A 6,000-nucleotide genomic window follows, 5' to 3' on the forward strand; every position below is an offset into this window, starting at 1 on the left:
AGCTACTGCAGTGACTGCTGCCAACTTGATAATGGAGGATATTAAATAAAGCACTACAGTCATTAAAAAAGTAATTCCATACACTGATGACTGCTTCTGCATTCTAAAGAATTTTGAGGTAGGAAACTTACTGACACATATGAACTCTGTCAAGCCTTCTCCCCATTTTACAATGGAACAAGAAAAGGACAGTGCCTTGCCATTCTTTGACGCTTTAATAAGACAAGAGGCCAAGTTCTGTGTTAATAAAAGTCTTACACAGTGGTTGCTCTTTAAACTTTATTTCAATCACCCTGCTAACCATAAGGTCTTGGTCGTCTTGTCTCCTGACAAGAGCAAGCCATCTGCTGCTCTGACACTGAGAGAAAAAAAGTCACCGTGCTCACCAACCTAAAAAACGGCTGCATGCAAGGTTATATTCAACCCACTTCTCACCACTGGGCCTGGAAATTGGAAAGACCAGCCATCACCGAAGCAACGAGATGCACCCACAATGTCCTCCCATACATGAAGGGCATAAGCGAAGCATTGGCACACATTCCATGGAAGCACAATACCGGCGTTTCCCATAAACCCATTTCAACAATCGGCTGTTTTCTTCCATGTCCTTAAGAGTATTCCTAATGAAAAATAACAGCCCAGCATCATCTACGAAATTCTATGCTCCGAATGTTCAGTGTTGTATGCTGGCAAGACAAAGGACTTCAACTGGAGAATTGAACAACACAAAAGTGGCATTTGATCAATGAACACAGCCCTTCGAAGAAATGAGCAGGTTGACCACGGAACATAACCCCTCGAAGTGGTGTCGCATCGAGCCTTGGTATGTCCACCACACAAAGGCAACTATGAACAGTGTGCTGGGAACTTCTCTCCATGGACATGAATGGCCCACATCACATGATGGCAAAAAGAGAAACAGGCCACACGCTGCTGCTGCTCGCCCGTTTCTCAGTCCCCATGAAAAAAATATGAAATCTGTCTCAAAACATTGCTTTGAAATAAAAAACAAAATTGTTATTTCCATACTTTCAATTTCTGCTCAACCAGGCTTACTTCTGTCATAGATATCCTCATGCAAGGTGGCATGCACCGTTGCCAGCCTAATTATGATGCAAGATAAACTGTTCTGTGAAAATCATAAATGTCTCAATCAGCTACACCCTACTATTTTCAAAGAAAAACTAAATTTAGCAGCATCTAAAAAGCTAATTCTGTTAGTGCAGTCAAGTTTGGTGTCACCCACATGAATTGTTGCGTTAGTGCTACGAAGAAGAGTGCTATTCAGCGAAAGGCTAATCTAGTGTGGAAAAATTGGCGAAAAGGGACAAGTCCCACTATATTGAAAATTTGCTTAGGTCCATTGAATGTTTAATACAGCACCAAGTGGACAAAAAAAAACCTAGTCAAAAACACCATGTAAAAGAGATGACAATAGTGAAAAATCTTGGCTCTACATTCTAATGGTGTACCCAGCTGTGCATCATTCCTGAAACGTGTAGTGTGTGTGGCCTTAATGTTTCGCATCCCGACCGCTGCCAGAGGCGTTTTTCAGTGATGGGCAGAAGCAGCAAGGCGCTATGCCTACTGCATCTGATGACAGAAGATCATGAATGTCAGTACAATCCAACTCGATATGGGGACACTTTATTAAAGAACAAAGATTTTGAGTTCAGCATATTCTGTGCTTGGTCGACCAAGGAAAGCTGACCTTCCAGCAGTGCTTACAACATTTGGGCAATTCAGAAGGGAAAGGTATGATAGGGACCCACCTCTAGAAGCAGCACCTCTGGCAGTAAGCAAAGTGCGCTGCAACTATATAGTGATCATTGGCATGCAAAAGAATGGAGCAGCACAACTTAGCTCCATCCAAGCAGCAATTACTAAAGTTATCATCGATGCACTACAGAACATGGACAAATATACAACCTTTTCTTGTGAAAAATGCAAAGAAATTCAGCATGAAAAAATACATCCATTGTAGGAGTGAAACAAGTATTCCTTTTAAGAGGCTCTAGCTCTTGACAACAGCCTCCATAATGTGCCTGCTGTCTCAAGAATCTGTAATCTCCCCAACTACCTTCAACATGGTCATGACCAGATACCTTTGTTACTTGAGCAAATTCATGGAATAAACCATGCCTTCTATGCAGATGACATAGCAATATGCAAGACAAAGCATTCCGATGGGCAGAGACACAAGATGCATTACAAAAATCGGGCATGGTCCAAGGTTATGTGACAGCCTGTGGATTAGTATGTGCAGCGGAAAATCGCAGGTACTCATTGTCAGGTCAAAGTAACCACAGAAAAGCACTCCCTACCTCCCTCAAAATCACACTACACCTAGATGGTGAACCTGTACCTCGGGTGGAAAGAATAAGGGCCCTAGGATGTGGATCGATGCTACATGGTACAATTATTGCAAAAGCAGATCATTCAGATCCTGCATTTGATAAGATGCATCTCCATCAGGTACAGTGGACAAAGAAAATGATGCTATGTATATCAGCCAGGCCTTAATAGTCAGTCAGATAACATACCATTCCCCGTTTTGCCACTTTCTATGGGAAATGGAGCGACTCAACATACTTTTGTGTAAAGTACTAAAGACAGCACTTGATCTCCCTCCATACACATATTCCCTCGAAGGCCTACAGTTGGGTATATATATGTACGCAATTCGGTGGAGAAACTCACTAAAGCACAGGAAATTGGACATTTGACTTGCCTCCAAAACATCAGGACTGGACCCTTCTGTACAGACTGTACGCCATACTGAGCCAAAAACCACTTTATGCTGAGAAACTAGCATTGGCATCTCCAATCCAAGCTAAAATACAGGTAGCTTCAATTCAAAAATGCTTGCACCCATAACAAGATGGGCAGGAGGCAGCACATGAGAAAAAATCGCTGGCTCCATTAGGAGTGTGAACTCAAGCAACATATTGCACAAGGTCACCATTGCACTCGCGCGACACATGAGTGCTGGAACAGTTTGATAGGGAGACGCGCGGCCGCCTGGGCAGGGCGCGCGCGCTTGAAAAAGGCGGCCTGCGTAGTGAAATGGTGGCAGTTTCAGCCAGCTTGAGCGACGTAGCGAAGCACAAACAATGCGAGAGCCACACGACGCAAGACGGCGAGACAGGGACGAGCCCTGGCCGCCCGCTGGGCGCTTATTTCTAGGTTGGAAACACGCGAAACGGAGGACGACAGGAGAAGCGCGCGCAGTTGGAAAATGCCGAGCAAAAAACGAAGGGGGTAGGGGGATGGGGAGCGTAAAAAACACGGTAAAATGTAGAAAAATACAAAAAACATTTGTAGCGAACGCCCCCCCCCCCCCCCCCTCCTCCCAAGTATGGTACAGCTTTGCAAAGGCCAGCTCGAACGCCCCAAGCCCAAGCAGGGGTGGCTGAGAAAAAAAAAAAAAAAAAAAAAAAAAAAAAAAAAAAAAAAAAAAAAAAAAAAAAAAGCTGCGGGGAATCAAGCAGCCGAGAAGGATGGAACGAGTGTGGGAGGAGAATAGGAATGAATAAAGCTGGAGTCGAAGAAGAGGAAGAAGCCTAAAAAAAAAAAAAAAAAAAAAAGAAAAGCTACAAACCTGAAAACTCGAGAACGCAATTACCAGGGCCTGAAAATGCCACAGGCATTTATATTACGCAGACGGCTTTTGAAGAGCTTTAGCTGTTTTCTGGTGAGGCGGTTGCCACTTTTCTCGACGATAAAGGAAAGGATGGCCGATGGCACGCGGTCGCTGATACAGCGACACAGCTATGAGAATGGAAAGATGGAAACTCCCTTACAGCGCGGCACAACGAGCGATCTACAGTTTATAGTACATGCATGTCACATGTCAGAATTATAGCATGCATAATTTTCTTTTTCGTTGAAAGAACGTCCTGCCTCATCCCGACTTTACTGCTAGTTTTCTTTTTTTTTTTTTTAACGATCCTATATTGCCTCTTTAACGGTACTTTCAAGTCCTATGCCACAAAATTAAGTTTTGACAGGGGAAGATAACAGGTGGCAGCTAGCCGCTCGACAACTTGTTTGGAGCAGGATGGCATGTGTAATTAGGGTCCCTAGAAATACTTCTAGGGACTCTAGTATAATGAATGCAATATCTGTTCAGAGCGTCCACGAATAAGTAAAAAAAAAAAAAAAGTAAAATACATTTATTTTTTTTTACTTATATTCTTTATATTGTCTCGATTGAGCAGTATGGCAAGAGAAACAACTCATATCGAGGTTCAACAGCTCAGTACACATCGAAATGTCATTAACACAACTAAATGAATAAAGCGTATGGAATGGCAGACAGGGGCTTTATGAACCACATCTACAGGGGAGAGCGAAGCGGACAGCGTAGGATGGCGAGGAAAAAAAAAAAAAAAAACGTTAGGCTGGGGGACGGACAAAGAAAAATAACCGCCCAAGAGGAGAAGGAAAGGTGCGGAAAGAAAAAAAGGAACGAGCTGAGAGGAAGGAAGAAATAATGAAAGCAAACAAGTAAAAAAAAAAAAAAGTTGCCAAGCTAAATTCGCAAGACTAAGCGCAAGACATAGTAAATGCGTAATTAAAATTCTCCATTCCCGTTGATTACTCTCTGCATTGTACTGGTGCTTATACAAGCTATCGTAGACAGGGAAATATAGACCACAGGACAGTGTAAATAAAAATTATGCAATGAACAGCTGATGCATCCACGAGCGCGGCCCACTGGGCGCACACGGCGGTCCCAGTAGCTCTGATGCCTATGGGTTGCCCAATTTTTTTTAAATTTTTTTTTCAGGTTGATAAAGGATATGCTAATGCAGGTGAAGGTAGTGTGTCCTCTTTCGGGAAAAATGCTTCGCGGTAAATCTGGACGCGGCAATACCCGGACATGATTGCCAGCTCACTGCTCGTTTGAAGGCAGCGATCCAAACTTAGCGTCGCTTCGCTTCGTAAAGCTTATTCGGTGACGTGAAAAATATTTTATCAGGCCAGTGAAAATGTGTGCAACAGTGTGCAACAGCCATTAATTTGTAACCACAGAATGCCACGAATCAAAAGAACGAAGGGCGAATGCGCCCCACGCACAGCAGATCCGCCGCGTCTCCGCTGCACGGCCGGGCGCACGTCTCCCTATCAAACTGTTCTTCCCGCCGCGAGGGGCGGGCGCGTCGCGCCGCGGGTTACTCCTGCACGGTGCCTATAAGTGCATGCCCACAACACCAGCGAAGCAGCTGGCGGAACTCGCGTAACACACGCCACCATTCAATTAAATGAAGCACGGTGCAAACAGACTACAGAGAAAGGATGCAACGGTCATGGGGTGGCGGCGGCGCGGCAGTAGCAAATTCAAGAGATAGACAGAAGAGACAGAAAAGGGATAGACAGAGCGAGAGAAAAGAAGCCGAGGCTTTCCTCCTCGCGCCTGCACCCTACACTGCCTACACTTCGGCCTCCAAGGCTGGGAGGTACGTCGAATTAGCCGGGACGAAAGTGGGCCGCGCTTTCCTCCCCTTGTTTGCATTTCCTGATCCCCAACGCTTTCCTTGGCCTCGCCGACTACTGGCTTCTTTCCTTCATGTATTATAGCGAGTACCCTCATTTCCCCTTAATTGATCGTACATTTCATGACACATATATTTCGCCAAAGTATCCAGATACTACTAAATCTCACAATTCTCACAACGACACGATTCAAGTGCAATGAGCTGTGCGCGTGTGTTTGACCTTTTCTTAGTGACAGAGATACAGCACGCGCGCGGCTGGCGTGTTTATTTTTATTTTATTCACGTAATGCACATTGTGGAGGCTCGCCCTCAGTGCAGAGTGCTCCAGCGTGCTAAGTAAATCGCGGGCGGGCCTCAAACAAACTCATACTGTGTGGAATGTACATTATTGTATTACACTCCTTTACCTTTTAACCTAAACTGTCCTTTCTCCCTGTCACTCACCTCTTTGATTTCTCCTACCTGTCATCGATCCTTACTATCCCTTTATTTCCGCCGC

This window comes from Amblyomma maculatum, chromosome 1 (assembly GCF_055883805.1).
Source record: "Amblyomma maculatum isolate TAMU_Amacu chromosome 1, ASM5588380v1, whole genome shotgun sequence".
NCBI classification, from domain to species: Eukaryota; Metazoa; Arthropoda; class Arachnida; order Ixodida; family Ixodidae; genus Amblyomma; species Amblyomma maculatum.